This window comes from Cetorhinus maximus, chromosome 21 (assembly GCF_964194155.1).
Source record: "Cetorhinus maximus chromosome 21, sCetMax3.hap1.1, whole genome shotgun sequence".
Classification (NCBI taxonomy): Eukaryota; Metazoa; Chordata; class Chondrichthyes; order Lamniformes; family Cetorhinidae; genus Cetorhinus; species Cetorhinus maximus.
The window spans coordinates 78,699,333-78,717,277 of NC_135899.1; the positions used below are offsets into that span (position 1 = coordinate 78,699,333).

A 17,945-nucleotide genomic window follows, 5' to 3' on the forward strand; every position below is an offset into this window, starting at 1 on the left:
CCCCGTCGTTCTCTAAAAGTAGTAACACTTCTTTCATCTTTTGTTGGATTTATGTCGGAAAACTGTGAGGAATTCTCAAATTCAAAGGAAAAAAATAACTTCCAGAGGTGAAGTTTACAAAGGCAAACGGTGAGCTTATGGTTCTTGGGTAAGGAACGAGTCAGGAAGAGGTGGATGCAGCACACAGGCAATGTCTGAAAGCCAGTTGTCCGAAACTGTTTAGGAAAGTGTTGTGAGAATGTTGAAAAATCCACAGGCAGACTGCAATGTGACCACTCAATGAGAACACAACTCCGTATACTAAACCGCAAATGTGATTTACTCCCCGTTCAAAGCTCATTCTGTTTCTGGTCCCTCTTTGCAAAGCGTGTGTTTAAAATAATTGCGAAAGTATTTTGCAAATATTTTTTCAGGGCAGACTAATTGTGTGTGGCATCAAGAAGAGGCTGTTTGTTTCGGTGTCTGAATCAGAAAGTTAACAGTGTACCAAGATACCCTGAGACTTCCTCAGAAACATGGCACTGATTGAATAGTGAACACTTCCCTTGGCCTGTGGAAAGTTTCCAGTGAATAATGAATGTGCTGTTGGAAGCTTGTCATCAAATTGGCGAGCAAGGTCACATCCTGTGACAGGTCCAGGTTGCTTTACCCCCTCACCACCATGTTCAACGCACGTTTCACAAGAAGCAGTGCAATGTCGATATCAAAGACCTTGCCTCTGTCTAGATATCCTGTCTTCAAAGCCTTGTTTCCTGTTGTCGTTTCTCTTCCACCATTTTAGGTGTCAGCTGTGGCTGAGTGATAGCATTCTTGCCTCTGAGTCAGAAGATTGTCGGTTGAAATGCACTCCAGAGACAACAGCACAGAATCTAGGCTGACGCCATCAGTGCTGTACTGAGGAAGAGCTGCACTGTTGTAGGGGCAGCACTGAGGGAGGGCTGCGCTGTCAGAGGGGCAGTACTGAGGGAGGGCTGCGCTGTCGGAGGGGCAGTACTGAGGAAGGCTGCATTGTCGATGGGGCAGTACTGAGGGAGGGCTGTACTGTCAGAAGGACAGTTCTGAGGGAGGGCTGCACTGTCAGTGAGGCAGTACTGAGGAGGGCTGCATTGTCAGTGGGGCAGTGCTGAAGGAGGGCTGCACTGTCAGAGGAGCAGTACTGAGGGAGGGCTGCACTGTCAGAAGGACAGTACTGAGGGAGGGCTGCACTGTCAGAGGGGCAGTACTGAGGAGGGCTGCATTGTCAGTGGGGCAGTGCTGAAGGAGGGCTGCACTGTCAGAGGAGCAGTACTGAGGGAGGGCTGCACTGTCAGAGGAGCAGTACTGAGGGAGGGCTGCACTGGTGGAGCTGCTGCCCCTTGGTTGAGAAGTTAACTTGATGGCACGATCCCAAGGCACCAATTGGAAGAGGGAAATTCTCTCCATCGTGCTGACCAATATTTATCCATGAGCCAACATCACTAAAATGGCTATCTCAGCCCTGTGTTGGGATTTTGCTGTGTGCAACTTGGATTTTCCCATGTTACAACAGAAATCATTTTCGAAAAAAATACTTCACTGGTTGTAAAACACATTGGGGCACAAGAAGGGGAGGGAAGGGAAACCGCAATATCAGGACTGGGCTGATCCTGAAAGCTCCCTGGTCAGACCTGTGTCAGGGGAGAGGGTGAAGCTCTCCTGCTCTTCCTGATCATCAGCACTTACCTGGACTAGACTGCACCTGCAGCCTGGGACTTAGCGCTGGGGCCTTCATCCAGCAACAACCTCCAGAGAGCAGGATCCTCAGAGCACAGGACCACCCACCCCTCCCCCCTCCCCACAGCTTGGCTCACAGGTCCTCCACAGCACAAGTCTTTCAGAACCCCAACAGTGTGGGACCACCCCCCCCCTTCAGTGCGAGATCCCCGGACATGGAATCCCAACTGAGCATCACCCACCTTACCTACGGTTAAGTTTAGATTGTGGCGCCAACGATGTAATCGAGCAACGGTTTTAAAAGTGAACTGGACCCCAATCTGCCTTTTCCAGCAGCCATGTTGATGGACTGATTTGGATTTGCAAAAAGGAACTGGCTAGGAGGCCGGGTTCCTCGATTCCAATATTTTAAACACTGGCCCCCATCCCTTACAGTCTCCCGCACGTCGGGAATGGAAGGTTAAAATCGAGGCCTTGTTCTCTGATTTATTCGTTCCAGTGACATGTACCTGATGAGTGATCAGAGTATCAATTTATCAAGTTTAAGCACACATTCATGGATCAAAAAATGACCAGGGCCTCGTTAATTCTGACTTGCGTTAATGATCAATCATTGATCAATAAAACCGTAACGTTTCATTGCAAGTTAGACAAGATAGACACAGAAATTACAACCAATAACATAACACCCATGTAGGCACTGCATCAAGATGTTTATTGTTGTGAAAATTATGCCAAATGCTGACACAGTATATGAACATCAGTATAAGAATGTTCGTCTCCAATCAGACATCAATTCCACAATTTGCAGTGTTTCTTATTTACTTTAATTATTTTTCTCCCTTCTTGACAATAACACATATGTGGATTCCATTCACTTAGCAGGCCAGAGTGAAAGGATTAGTGGATATCAAGGGGCAGAGATAGGATGGGGGAGGAGGTGGGGGCAGGGCAGGGTTGGCAGGGGTTGAGTGGGGGGGGGTGGAGTGGTGGTGGGAGATGATCAGGCCCAAGTCAGTGATGAACAGGTAGAAGAGAGAGTATCAGGCCCCAGTCGGTAATGAAGCTTGAGAGTGAGTCAGAAGATGAATGTTGACTTTATGGAATGGGTTTCCATGGTGACGGATGAGGGAGTTGAAGGGACTTTGGCCATCAAGTTACGAGAGAACTCTCTGCAGGAAGACTGGAAGAAGTGACAAAACCAGCAGTGTGGCAGCGGCCGAGGCAAATCCAGCAGCTCCACTTTTTGTTGGCGTTATTGCAATAGGCCCTGGCGTTGTTGCCAATATGGAAACCTACAAATAAAGAAAGGAAAATGATCAAAAGGAGAAACCGATTTCATCCTGGGAGTTTTGTATCCTGAAATTGAATTCAACTCAACTTTTCAATCACATTTCAGTAACAAGAAAGAAATATTTCCTATATAAAAATTAAAAAAAAAATGTTGGAAGTACTGAACGGGTCATCCAGCAGCTGTGGGCAGAGAAACAGAGTTAAAGTTTCAGGTCGGTGACTTTTCCCCAGAACTCACGGGCCTGAAACATTAATTCTCTTCCTTGCTCGACAGATGCTGCCAGACCAGTATTTTCTGTTTTTATTTCAAATATCCAGCACCAACAGTAGATTGCTTTTGTTAAAATATTTCCAAATTAGGAATTTAAATCTTGTCCACAAAACAGCATTTCAAAAATAATCCATAGTATGTGAGGTGTTTTGGAATACCATTACATTTCCAACCCTTCAGGGTTGCCTTGTATTCTCCCGGATTTGAAGATTAATCTCCAGCAGAAATATCACAGGGGCCATTCAAAAAATGCCACAGGGGTATTTTTCCATTTTCTTTGAATGCTTGTTTATAGGTTAAACTTAATATTGGAGATGTGAGTAAAAGCTCAATGACTGACAGCCAAGAATCATCCAACTGGGTAATGAAGAGTTTCTTTGCTTTCCAATTGGCTGTGAGGTTGAGCCTTTCGGCCAGTGACAGGATTGGGGCTATGGCATCACAAACATTGACATAGAAACATAGAAACTAGGAGCAGGAGTATAGGAGCAGGAGTAGGCCATTCAGCCCTTTGAGCCTGCTCCGCCATTCATTATGATCATGGCTGATCATCCAACTCAATAGCCTGCTCCCGCTTTCTCCCCATATCCTTTGATCCCTTTCGCCCCAAGAGCTATATCTAACTCCTTCTTGGAAACATACAATGTTTTGGCCTCAGCTACTTTCTGTGGTAATGAATTCCACAGGCTCACCACTCTCTGGGTGAAGAAATTTCTCCTCATCTCGATCCTAAATGGTCTACCCTGTATCCTCAGACTGTGACCCCTGGTTCTGGACTCCCCCACCATCAGGAACATCCTTCCTGCATCTACCCTGTCTAGTCCTGTTAGCATTTTATAGGTTTCTATGAGATCCCCCCTCATTCTTCTGAACTCCAGAGAATATAATCCTAACCGACTCAATCTCTCCTCATATGTCAATCCCGCCATCCCAGGAATGGCCCTGATCCTGTCCAAAAGGTCCAATGTACTTGCTACATGTGAGGGCAAGATAAAGATTTGAGTGTGGTCAGCCACAATGCAGACCAAGGCTCAATAGGCTGTCCAAAGGAAGGAGTGGGAAGAACAGAATAGAAATGTGGTAGTAATGGGGAACTCTATAATTAGGGGGATAGATAAAATGTTCTCTACAGCAATGAACAAGAATCCCAAAGCATGTATTGCCTACCCAGTGCCAGGTTAAGGGATATCTTGGAAAGGAACTTGGAAAAGGAAGGGGTAAATCCAGTTGAGAAAAAAAATCACTAAAGTAGGAACAGGGAGGAGACCCTGCTGAAAGATATCAAGAATTAAGCTCTAAATTCAAAAGCAGGACCTCGAGGTTAATAATCTATGGATTATTGCCCAAGTCATTTGCAAATTGACACAGTAGCAGACAGATCAAGAGAATTAACACATGGGTAAAGGACTGGTGTGGGAAAGAGAAGTTCCTTTTCATGGGGCACTGTCACCAATTCTGGGACAGGAAGGGACTGTACTGATAGAATGGGATCCCCACCTGAACTGGGGGGCTGGAGGCAGGGACGGAGGTGGGTGAGGGCCACACCTCTAACTGACTCCCCTAAAGGTAACAAAATGCTGAAGAATATATAGGAAATAAGAGGATATCTGACTGGAATAATGCAGGGCTCATTGAGACAGGCCTCTCCATCAGGACCACATCCAATGCTGGTCACCCACATACAAGCAAAGCATTTACTGTCAGTTGTGGCTCAATGGGTAAGACTCTCACCCTTGCAGTCAGAAAGTTGGGTGTTCAAATACATTGCAGGACAAAATCTAGGCTGACACTGTAGGCCATGTTTGCCTTCTCATGACTTTCTTTTGAATATGAGCAGGGAAGTTCTACAAGTTATTCAGAACTAGTATTCCAGAAACCCAGGGTAATGCTCTGGGGACCCAGGTATGAATCCCACCACAGCAGATGGTGAAATTTGAATTCAATAAAAATCTGGAGTTAAAAGTCTGATGATGACCATGAAACCATTGCTGATTGTCGTAAAAAAAAAACTATCTGGTTCACAAATGCCCTTGAGGGAAGGAAATCTGCCATCCTTACCTGGTCTGGCCTACATGTGGCTCCAGGCCCACAACAATGTGGTTGACTCTTAAATGCTCCCTGAACAAGGGCAATTAGGGATGGGCAATAAATGCTGGCCTGGCCAGAGATACCCACATCTCGTGAACAAATAAAAAGAAGTTTCCTGGTCAATGTCCAACCTTTAACCAACCAAAAATAATCAATTGTGTGCAGAGTATGTGTTTACTTGGGTTGCATGTGCAGATTTTTTGGGTTGTGTAGCATGAGCCAATTTAAACCTGGCAGAAATGCTGGCATGTTTCCGTGGAGTTTTTCATTATGACTTAAAATGTGTTGCGGGAAGGAGAGTTTATGGGCAGGGAATGCTGGCCATCTGCCAAACTTTTAATAATAAATAGATAACGTTGAATCTTTCTCCTCAACCACAATTTTTCTGTTCCGTTTCTCCTGTCTATTTGATCCATCTCAGGTTCTGCCCCCATGGTTGCTGACAGCCCATCCAAGTAGTTATTTAAACAACAGGCACAGAGATAAAGGGCCTTCAACACTCAATCATCGTCTCACTTTACTGCTGTGCTACACTTCTCTTCTTCGTGTTGCTTGCAGTTTGAAAACATTGAATGTCTCAGAGCTGGAAGAAATGTTGGGCGTGGCGGGGGCGGCAGGATTAATTTGCGTTGAAGTATTTTACTGCTCTCCTGGCCGGCCTCCCATCTTACACATTCCAACCTCCAGCTCACCCAAATTTGATGCCAGTATTCTAACTCACACTAAACCCTTTTCGCCCATCAGCCCGTGTTCACTGACACATACTGGCTCCTAGTCAATATCCTTATATTCAAATCCATCCACGGCCATGCCTCTCCCCTATCATTGTAACTCCTCCAACAACCTCAGGGAACTCAACATTCCTCCAATTTTGGCCACTTACGCATCTCCAATTCCTGTAGCCCCGCCATTGGCAGGCGTGCCTTCAGCTGCCTAGACCCCAACATCTGGAAGACCCTCCCTGAACCTCTCCACCTCTCTCTCCACCATTAAGCTGCTCCTTAAAAATCTACCTCTTTTAGCAAGCATTTGGTCACCTGTGCTAATATCTCCTCAGGCGGTTCAGTTTTGACTGCTAACACTCCAGTGAAGCACCTTTACAATGTTTGACTACATTAAGTGAGCTATATAAATGCAAGTTGTTGTTGATGCTCATATAATGTTAGCCGTGAACTCACAGCCTTCACTTGTGGTACAGCTGCAAGACAGCAGGTGTGAAATAACGCTATTGCAGAGTTAGTGCACACTATGTAAGTGTTGTGTGCACATGGTAACAATTAACTGCAGCAATCTGGGCAAAACATGCAGTTGAGATTGTCTCACAGGCACACTCTGTACAAGTTGCACAGCCCTGAACTCTGCAGTATAATAATGTGAGAGTGACTAACAATGGGGAAAGCAATGAGGAAGAGAAACGTTTGAGTGTTTCTCTCACACCCTGCAGGTAACTTAAGAATAATGTAAGGTGAAGCTGAATAAGCACAAGATAAAGAAAAGAATGAAAGGTTACACTGATAGGGTGAGATAAAATAGGATGGTATGAGGCTTGTCTGGAGCATAGATCTGATGGACCGAATGACCTGTTTCTGTGCAATAAGTTGCATGTAATTCCGTATGCCTCATCCAATATGATGCTGTATTTAAAAAATGTTTCTGAGGGAACACTTTGAATGGTCCCACATTAAGTGGCACAAGTCAGAAGATCTTAAATCCATCCCCCATTTATGCTGAGTGAACTGATCTCAGCCAGGGTAGGTGAGGTGCTCCACCTGACTTCAGCCTCCGTGGTCGGGGAACAGGAGAAACACAAGAATTATGTTCATAATTACATTTAGTTGAACGTCTCACTTCCCTCATGTGTGATAACCTCCATGTTCAAAGAGCCTGTCCAGCATTGCAACTACAGGGTGGACACCTCAAGGGAGGGGGCCTGAAGGTGTCATGGCTTTTGAACCAGATACTAGTGAGAGTCCACACCGTCAGAGGAGGAGGGGACCTGAACCCCAGTGAGAGTCAGAACCTTCAGGGTAGAAGGGGGCTTGAACTCCAGTGGGAATCACCAAGGGTCATTTTCACCTACTCTATGGGGCCCTTGTGGGTATAAAAGAGAGAAAAAAAAATGAAGATAATGTTTTGTTAAATATTCGCCTGTGACCTCACTGATTGGGTACACAGTTGGGGAGGGGGTGAGGAATCGAGTGAACAAGACTACTCCAGATATTCAGCTCTCCTTGGTTGGGAGAGGGGGTTGGGCAATGGGCCAAACTGCATTAAAAAGGAAAATGTCCTACAAATGTCACACAAAATTGTACTCATCACCGGCAGCATTTCTCATGCAGTTCCCCACTGAAACTTTCATTTTGGCTAAGAACTGCCAGTTCATTCCTGGTTCCTTATTGGGGTCCCTTGTTCATGTGCATCTGTCTTACGTCCTGTATATAACAATAAGTGATTCATTGTTGGATTGTTACTACACAGCTTGCTTTGAGTCTCAGTTTTCAGGTTTGATGAAACACAGAGTTAATGTTGTGAGTCTCAGGGGAGTGTATGTATCAATTATTGCCACAAGAAGCCCATAATCACCAGGAAGAAATTGGATCTGCAGTCGATCCACTCCCATTTTATATAAAACAGTCACAGAAGTAGCAGCCTAGTAGGTAACGAGAGCAGTGAGTCAAGCAAGGCGACTTACACCCATCTCCACTAGGTACAGTCTGCACATTTTGCCCTGTAAAAGGAACAGCCACATGGCAAGTCTGTCTGTGACTAGCAATATGTCAACAGTGGCACAATCACTGTCCCATCCTTCTGCCAACAGCTTTAACACCACAAGGGCCCACCATTCACAGCACAAGTATCAGATCAGCAGTAAGCTGGGAATCAAAATCCTGATTTCCTCATGATTAATTTATGTCGCATCAAGTATGAGTTCATATACACCCAATCATCTGGTCATTTATCTCATTGTTGTTTGTGGGATCTCATTGTACACAAATTGACTGCTGCATTTGCCTACATTACAACAGTAGCCACGCTTCAAAAGCACTGCCTATCTCTGTAACTTCCTCCAGCCCCCCAGGATCTCTGTGCTCCTCCAATTCTGCCCTCCTGCGTATCCCTAATTTGCATCACTCCACCTTTGTCAGCCGTCCCTGCAACTTTTCTTCGAAGAAGAGTCGTACAGACTCGAAACATTAACTCTGTTTCTCTCTCCACAGATGCTGCCAGATCTGCTGAGTCTTTCCAGGACTTTCGGTTTTTATTTCAGATCTCCAGCATCCACAGCATTTTGCTTTTACGTTCTGCTTCCCCATCTCATGTTCCTTTATTAAGATGCTCCTGAAGACTTACCTCCATGACCAAGCTTTTGGTCACCAGTGCTGATAACTGCTTATGTGGCACAGTATCAAATTTTGTTTGCTAACACTCCTGTGATATGCCTTGGGCCATCTTACTTCATTAAAAGCACTGTATAAATATAAACTGTTGTTGTTATAAAGTTAGTAACAATGGGTAATTTTGGGTGAAGTCAAAGGCAATAAGAATCAGGACAGATGTAGAACAGGTGATTAATCCAATATTGCCCGTATATCCCAAAGTCAAAATTATCTCCAATGTACCCCCGAAATCTTTCTGTTTTAACAAAAAATAACACCTTCAAACAAATAGCAGAAAGAATGGTAGAACACCGAAGGCCCATCACACCTGTGCCAGCTCTTTGAAAGAGCTATTCAATTAGTCCCACTCTCCTGCACTTTCCCCTTAACCCTGTAAATTTTTCCTTTTAAGTATTTATTTAGTTCCTTTTTTGAAAGTTACTATTCAATTTGCTTTCACTACCTTTCACACAGTTCCCATCAGCTCAGGAAACAAAAGCAATGGTTCATAGAATAAACTGGAATCAGTGCCATTAAATGGAGAGATGATCAGGCATTTTGGCAAGTCAGAGGATAAGTGATCAAGGCACACGAGAACTAGGCTGGGCTTCGTGAGTGGAACTGAAAGCATGTGTAAATTAGGAAGGGCTGATTGAAATTTCTCCATTTCCTTGCTGTGAGTGAAATGGGATTCTACCAGACAGGAAAGAGAGGCACAATGTAAAAGTAGCTGGTGTTAATTGACTATTTAATTGTATGTAGATGATGGACATGAACTGGGGATTCACTTGTGGTCCTATTTATATGAGCGGACTTCCAGGACTAGTGGGCACAGCGGGGGCTGGAGTGCATCATCAGACGCGAGAACAACATTTTAATCTGATTAGATACGTTTCTGTTAAGATTTTGCCTTTTGTTACAGTGCCCCTTTAGGTGGCCATCACTTTAATTTACTTGTTAATTTGCTTACTTTATTAATTTGTCCATTTCATTCACTGGTATACCAAAAGAGTATATAGGGGCATAATGAAACTGTAGCTGTTGGGTTTGGACGTGCATATTTGTAATATGTGTCTCTGTAAATAAAAGCTTATAAGTGTGTAAGGATTGGCTCTAGTTTTATCCTTCAGCGCCTGGCTTTCTGGATTATAACATCTGGGATGGGGTCGACCTCATCCTTGGCTTGAGGTCCGACACTGGCCTTTAATGATCTATACTCGCTCATCCCCAGTAACATCCTAGCAAATCAACATTGCACCAGTTTCATTGGTTTTATATCCTTCCTGTTTGCCCAAAACTGTACCTTTAGAGAGGGTGTGGATAGGATTTCCTAGAATGGCACCAGGGATAAGGAAATTCAGTTATGCAGAGAAACTGGAAAAGATTGTCTTATTCTCCTCAGAGCAGAACATAAGAAATAAGAGCAGGAATAGGGAATATGGCCCCTCGAACCTGCTCCACCAATCAATAAGATCTTGGATGAATCCAGTTTCCAGCCTATCCCCGTGTCACTTGATCTCCTTAAGTGTTCAAAAATTTATAGATTAACAAGAGATTTGACAGAGTTGTTCAAAATCATGCAGGTACCATGGGATTAGCAAAAGAACCAGAGGAGAGATGAAAACTTGTTTTACGCAGAGAGCTGTGATCTGATCGGCACTGTGTGAAAGGGTAGTGAAAGCAAATTGAATAGTAACTTTCAAAAAGTAACTGCATAAATACTTGAAGAGGAAGGTTTACAAGGTTAAGGGCAAAGAGCAGGAGGGTGGGACTAATTGAATAGCGCTTTCAAAGAGCTGGCACAGGTGTGATGGGCCAAATAGTCTCCTTCTGTGTTCTACCATTCTATATTTTATATGATGCTACATTACTGCTAGGTAAGTTAGAGAGAAATTCTGGTCATTTATAAATTTCTGTCTAGAGCTCAGAAGTTAGCAAGACTTTACTAGCTCTTTTCACCTTTTTTTAAAAATTGTCTTGCGCCTGTGTGACCCCATAAAATGTGGCGCCTGGACCCGTGCTGAACAATGGGCACATTGGACAGAATTTTCCACCTCTTCATTACTGTTATGAAAGTATAATAATTTTCATAATGTTATTGTGATATATTGTAAAAGTGGGGTTTGCATAGTTTTCTGTATGTGTGTCTGTGTATGTGTGTATGGGATTTAACTGAATTGGGGACTGCTGATCTGGAGGGTGGGAAATATCAAAAGAAGTTAGGGAGAGAGGGGTTTGAAATACTAAATACATAAACATGACTGAAGTCTTAGAATGTAAGATGTGAAGGGAATTTGCATTTTTAGATAAATCAGGGCAGTTTGAATTTTAAAGACATAGCAGAACATTTACATCTAGTGAGAGAAGCTAGGCCAAGCAGTGTGTTTATTTTTCCCAAAGATTACTGACAACATTAGCCCCATGAAAAGTTTTATATTACGGGAAAGTGCATTTTCAAAGACAATGGGACAATGAAATTTACAAATTAAAAAGAGAGAAAACGTATACAAGGGAGAATGAAAGGCAATGTTGAGAGAGGTCCTATCTAGCCGAAGCTTGCGAAAAAGCCTCAGACAAAAGCCACCAGTCATATCTGCATGAGTCTGTTGCATCCAGCCCTTAAAGGTGATAATTGTGTGGGCCTGTTCTTTCTAACTTTAAAGTTTGGTTTGGACTGTTGCCTTATAAGGGGGTGTATTTGGGAGTCAGGTTAGGTAGGAATTTTAGCATTTACTACTGTATTAAGTAACTGGAATTTTATGTATGAGTTTGACATATTTTCTTTTGTTAATAAATATTTTAATTTTTGTTTTAAACCTCTAAAGGTCTCGGTGAGCTTATTACTTCTGAATTCAAAGCACACACCTCAAAATAAATACAAATTGCAAAATCATTGTGATAGCGGGATCAAGTTTCCCTCATGGATTAAGGGGATAGTGCAGGGAGAGACCAGAGACAGTGCAGGAGTCCGTGGGGAATGTGGGTAAGATGGTAAGGATAGTGTGGGAGAGGAGGAACAGGAGAGAGGGCAAGAGAGAAGGTGGGAGAGAAGCTGGGAAGAGGGGATAAGGAAGAAAGAGGGCAGGGAAGGAAAGAGAGAGGGGAAGATGGTAGGGAGAATATGGAAACAGAGCTGGTGAGAGGATGGAGGAGAGGGTAGGTGAGGGCAAAGAGAAGGCAGCGGAGATACCATGGAAATTAGACAGTGGGTGGACAGGGAGAGGGCAGTAGAGATATCGGGGAGAGGGCAAGGGGAGAAGGCAGTGGAGAGGACAAGGGGGAGGGTAGGGAAGATATCGAGGAGAGGGCAAGGGGACAGGTCAGTGGAAAAAGCAGCGGAGATGGTGGAGGAAGGGCGATGTGAGATGGCTGAGGAAGTGGAGCTAAGCTGCGGGTGAGAAGGAGAGAGAGGGTGGACACAGTGCAGGTTCCTATTTTAAAAGCAAACTTTTATTTGAGTTGTGGAAATTGCACATTGTCATTTTTTAAAGCAAACAGCCTGTACATATCAGGCAGGATTGGGGAGGGTGAGGGGGACAACAGTTATCTTGCAAACCCCCTCTCCTCCCCCCACTGCCCCACGCCTTTGGACGAGATTTTAACCCATTCAAAATCCATCCACTTGCACAAAGTTACATTCAAGCCCCGTTAGTGAGATGCAAGTTATCAGAATGTTTCTGAATTCCACTGTTACTTGGATGGAATGAGTTTGACATCCTGCTCTAAAGCCAAAGGCAGCAGATCATTCATTCAGAGCTTTCCGAATCATCATATTCTCCTAATGTTGGCTGGCTTTATTTACTTTTCAGACCATGTTCCTACTTCAGCACATTAAATCCAGTAACTGAAAAATGAGGTTAAAATTTAGACCCAGGCCCTTATTCCATCTTTCACACTTGTACAAACCCCTGGGAACTGACTGGCGTCTCAAGCAGAAAGAGATCGGGGCAGGATCATGTGGCTGGCGAAGGCGATTGACTGAACCAGCTCTAGATGATGGGGCAGGGAAGGAAGTGTTTGCTGTTTCAGTGAAACTCATCTGTGTATTTCCTTTGCTGCCAGTTCAAATCAGAAATGCGTGAAACCGAGGGGGGAAACACAGAAAGCAAGATGCAAACATTTGAGAAACAATAGACTTAAGATTAAGAAAGAATTAATCAAACCCCAACGCTCCCAAATGCCTGCAGTTTGCTAACAGTTTGAAGGCAGTTGTCTCCAATTGATTGCACAGATTTCAATTACATTTCAAACATTTGCAAGGGCAGGTCCCAGTGTTCAGCGGCCAGTGATCCCAATCCGCTATAAATCAGATAATCTGTTCCAAACCCAGAAATAAGTTTCTTTTTCAGTGCCTGGATTTATAGAGTGCTGTCAAACGCATTGTGCCAAACTAGGGACGTGGTCTGAAAAGTGAATAAGCCCCAGTCAATGTCAGGAGAATTGAACAATTCAGAAATAGGTGGGAGGGAGAGTTTCAAACAGCGGATGTGTTAAGCTGTATATTCTGTAACTAAGGGGTCCTTTGTTTTAAAAAAAAAACTCTCTCCTTTCAACAAGGCAACTTTTGGTAAACCTCACTGTTTATTAAATGAATATGCCCAATTTAGATTTCCTCACACATTTCAAAACAATCTAATTGATTAGAGCAAGTTGCTAAGATACTCTCACTCAAGAGAAAAGAATGAGCAGAATTTTCCCATTCCCCTGGTGGCAAGCTTGGAGGGGTAATAGAGGGGAGCTGCATTGGGACAGCTTCCCTACACATTCCCACCGCTGAGGAACTTTCCTGGGGGTGGGCTGGGAAGGCAAGAAAGGCCGCACCCATGGCCTAAACGATCCACCCAGAGGGGATCCCCCTCCAATCCGAGGGGAAAATATACACTTCCGAGGGCATCTCCATGCTGAGTCCCGGGTCTGTCTCAGCTGGGAAATTCTCTCCCAGGGAGGCTGCCAAGGCTGGGCCGGCAGCATTGGAAGCTGCCCTAAGGACAGCGAGTGCAGAGGCAACCAATTATGAGGCAACCACCGCCCCCCCCAGAAGATCACTGAGCTGAGTGGGGAGTCCCAGCTCCAACAACACTCAAGAAGCTCAACACCATTCAGGACAAAGCAGCCCGCTTGATTGGCACCCCATCACCACCTTAAACATTCACCCCCTCCACCAGCGGTGCACAGTGGCAGCAGTGTGCACCATCTACAAGATGCACTGCAGCAACTCAGCAAAGCTCCTTTGACAGCACCTCCCAAACCCACAACCGATACCACCTAGAAGAAGAAGGGCAGCAGGTGCACGAAAACATCACCACCTGGAAATTCCCCTTCAAGCCAAACACCACCCTGACTTGGAACTATATTTTAGTTGCTTCAAAATCCTGGAACTCCCTTCCTAACAGCACTGTGGGTGTACCTACACCACATGGATCGCAGTGGTTCAGGGAGGCAGCTCACCACCACCTTCTCAAAAGACAACTAGGGATGGGCAATAAATGCTGTCCTAGTCAGACACCCACTTCCCGTGAACGAATAAACAAATAAAAAATTAGCCTTGATCTCCAGGTCCTGAAGCCCATTGGAAAATCCAACCCTAACGTTCAGATATATTACTATCTGATTTTTCTTTTGATAGGACCGTAGCCTGTCTCACAGTTTAATTCACTCCATCCACTACCACAGTTCTCCAAACACTGCAAGGACCTGGCAACAAGCTGGATAACCATATCACCTACTCTATTTCCATACCATCAACTTCTAAATCAGAACATTGCCATCTGATGTCCTGAACGAAGTTAATTTCATGCAGACTTTGAATGTGTTAACAATTGCATTTCTGAAACAATATTATTCGATGAGTTTTCAACAGTAGAGTGAGTCGATACTTCTTGCCTGGTACTCACAAAAAGCATCATGCAGCAGACAAGGAGACAGATCAGGATTTTGTTCATTGTCATCGAGCCGGGTATCGTGGTGATTCAATCTGCCGATCCAACCGAATGGTAGCCAAAAACTCCGACAGTGTCAAACCCTTCACTCCTAAGCTGAGCTCAGCGGAAACCAATGAAGTAACCTCGGAAAGAGAAGTATAATGAGAGAAAAAAATGGTAAAAGCTGCATGTGTGCAGAAAAAAACACGCTTCCTGTACTAAACACATTAGTTACTGAATGTGCAATGAATTTCCATTGCCAGTCAGGTGTTTATATCAGAATCCAACTGATATGCATTGAAGGCAAAAACAGAGGATAGTTATTTTTATGCACTAATTGGTCTCCCGTGGCATTGCTGTTAAATCAAGTGGCTGTTTTATAACAACACACATTTATATAGCACATTTCAAATAGTTTAACATTGCAAGGGGTTTCACTGGAACTTAATAAGACAACATTGAAACAAAAACAGAAAATGCTAGAAAAACTCAGCAGGTCTAACAACATCTGTGAAGACAAAAACAAAAATACCTGGAAAAACTCAGCAGGTCTGGCAGCATCTGCGGAGAGGAACATAGTTAACGTTTCGAGTCCGAATGACCCTTCAACAGAACTAAGTAAAAATAGAAGAGAGGTGAAATATAAACTGGTTTAAGGGTGGGGTGGGACAAGTAGAGCTGGATAGAGGCCAGTGATAGTTGGAGATAACCAAAAGATGTCACAGACAAAAGAACAAAGAGGTGTTGAAGGTGGTGATGTTATCTAAGGAATGTGCTAATTAAGGGTAGAAAGCAGGACAAGTAAGGTACAGATAGCCCTAGTGGGGGTGCACATTCTGTACCCACATCTTCTGGGTTTACACACAGATTATTTCTATGGTCCCTAATTAGCCCTACTCTTTCCCTAGTTATTCTCTTGCTCTTTACAGATTTAAAAAAAACCCTTTGTGTTTTCCTTTTATATACCCACCAATGCTTTCTCATGCACTCTCTTAGCTTTCCTAATTTCCTTTTTATGTTCCCTCTGCACCTTTTATACTTCTCTAGGAACTCTGCCATACTGAGCCTTTAGTATCTGCCATAAACTTCTCTTCTTTTCTTAATCTTAACCTTTATGTCCCTTGACATCCAAGGTCTCTGGACTTGGTCCCCCCACTTTGTCTTTACAGGAACATATTTGCCCTGTACTCTCGCTATTTCTTCCTTGAATGCCTCCCATTGCTCTGACACAGTTTTATCTGCAAGTAGCTGCTCCCAGTCTACTTGGGCTAAATCGTATTGTATAGCCTTTCCCCAGTTTAGAACTTATTCCCAGCCCAACATTATCCTTTTCCATAACTATCCTAAATCTAACTGAGTTATGGTCACTACCACCAAAATGCTCCACTACTGATACGCCTTCCACCTGCCCAGACTTATTTCCAAATATTAAAACTGCCCCCTCCCTTGTTGGGCTTTCTATGTACTGGCTAAAAAAGTTCACCTGGATGCAACTTAAGAATTTTGCTCCCTCCCTACCTTGCACACAAAAACTATCCCAGTTAATATTTGAGCAGTTAAAATCTCCTAACTTATTATTCTTACACTTCTCTGAAATTTGATTACATATTTGATCCTCTATCTCTCCCTGACTGTTTGGGGACCTATAGTACACACCCAACAGCATGTTCTCCCCTTTTGTGGTTTTTACTTCTACCCATATGGCCTCATTTGATGATCCCTCCAAGATATCATCCCTTCTCACTGCTATAATTTATTCCTTGATCAATATTGCCACCCCCACCCCACCACCTCCTCCCCCCCACTCCTCTTCTATCCCCCTCTCTACCTCGTCTGAATATCCTATAACCAGGAATGTTGAGCTGCCAATCCTGCCCCTTTCGCCAAGTCTCGGTTATAGCTATGATATCATACTCTCATGTGCTTATCTGTGCCCTCAGCTTGTCTGTCTTATCCTCCTTGCATTAAAATATATTCCATTTAACCTTGCTAATCTTACTTCTTTCTTATCCAGCCTATGTTTCCTCTGTTTTCCAGACTCACTTACTAGTGTTTTAACTTCTAATTCCATTTCTGCTTCTCTTCCCTCTGAGCTACTTTTCAGGATCCCGCCCCCACCGCTGCTGCCAATTTAGTTTAAATCCACCCCAACAGCATCAGAAAGCCTCCCCGCGAGGATGTTGGTCCCTTTCCTGTTCAGATGTAACCCACCCAACTTATACAGGTCCCACCACCCCCAAAAACGGTCCCAATGCCCCAGGAATCTAAAGCCCTTCCTCCTGCACCATCTCTCCAGCCACCACATTCATCTGCTCTATCCTACCATTCCTATACTCACTACTGTGTGGCACTGGGAGTAATCCAGAGATTGCTACCTTTGAAGTCCTGCTTTTCAATTTCCTACCTAACTCCCTAAAGTCTGCTTGCAGGACCTCATTTCTCTTTCTTCCTATGTGATTAGTCCCAACATGGACCACAACCTCTGGCTGTTTACCCTCCCCCTTCAGAATTCCCTGCAGCCGTTCCGTGACATCCTTGACCCTGGCACCCAAGAGGCAACATACCATCCTGGAGTCACGCCTAAGGCTCCCCTCACTAGCGAATCCCATACCACTATTGCCCTTCCACACTTCTTCCTCCCCCCCCACCCGAGCAGCTGGACCACCCACAGTGCCATGGGCTTGACTCTAGTTGGCCTCCACAGAGGAATCGTCACTCTCACCATTTTGCAAGGCCGAAAAACAATTTGTGAGTAAGGTGCACTCAGGGGATTCCCCCGATACCTGCCTGGTCCCTTTCTGTCTGGCGGTCACCCATTCCCTCTTTGCTTGCACTTCCTTAAGCTGCAGGGTGACCATGTCCTGTAACGTGCTATCCACGAACCTCTCATCCTCATGAATGCACCGTAGTGCCCCCAGCTGCCGCTCAAGCTCCAAAACCTGGAGCTCGAGTTGCTCCAGTCGGAGGCACCTCCTGCACATATGGTCATCCAGACCGCCCAGAGTGACTAGGATTTCCCACATAGGGCAGGATGTGCAAATCACGGGACTGAGCTCCCCAGACATATCTTAACTAAATAGAATATGGACCCTTGTTTTTATTTTACCCTTACTCCTAATTGATTATAGATCCTCTAGATAGACTAAATCCTCTAGGTGCTGCTGACTGCCTGTCCCAGGGTCTTCCTCTCGTTCTCTCCCCTAGGTGCTCAGGGTGGAATTTTCCATGCCCGTTGGCATTGGGTGTCATGGCAACGTGAGTGGACAATATCGCAGGGGGCCCAAAAATCAGTTTGCAATCGTC

General features: G+C 44.5%; 1 long non-coding RNA gene across 1 annotated transcript; it reads right to left on the reverse strand.

Annotated features, from left to right (window-relative positions):
- Positions 1-2,386: 2,386 nt before the first annotated feature.
- LOC144695411 (uncharacterized) lies at positions 2,387-14,786 on the reverse strand. Its single transcript, XR_013579962.1, has 2 exons — positions 14,616-14,786; positions 2,387-2,987 (listed from the first exon to the last, which is right to left on the reverse strand). It is a non-coding gene; the product is annotated as an uncharacterized LOC144695411 (long non-coding RNA).
- Positions 14,787-17,945: the final 3,159 nt, after the last annotated feature.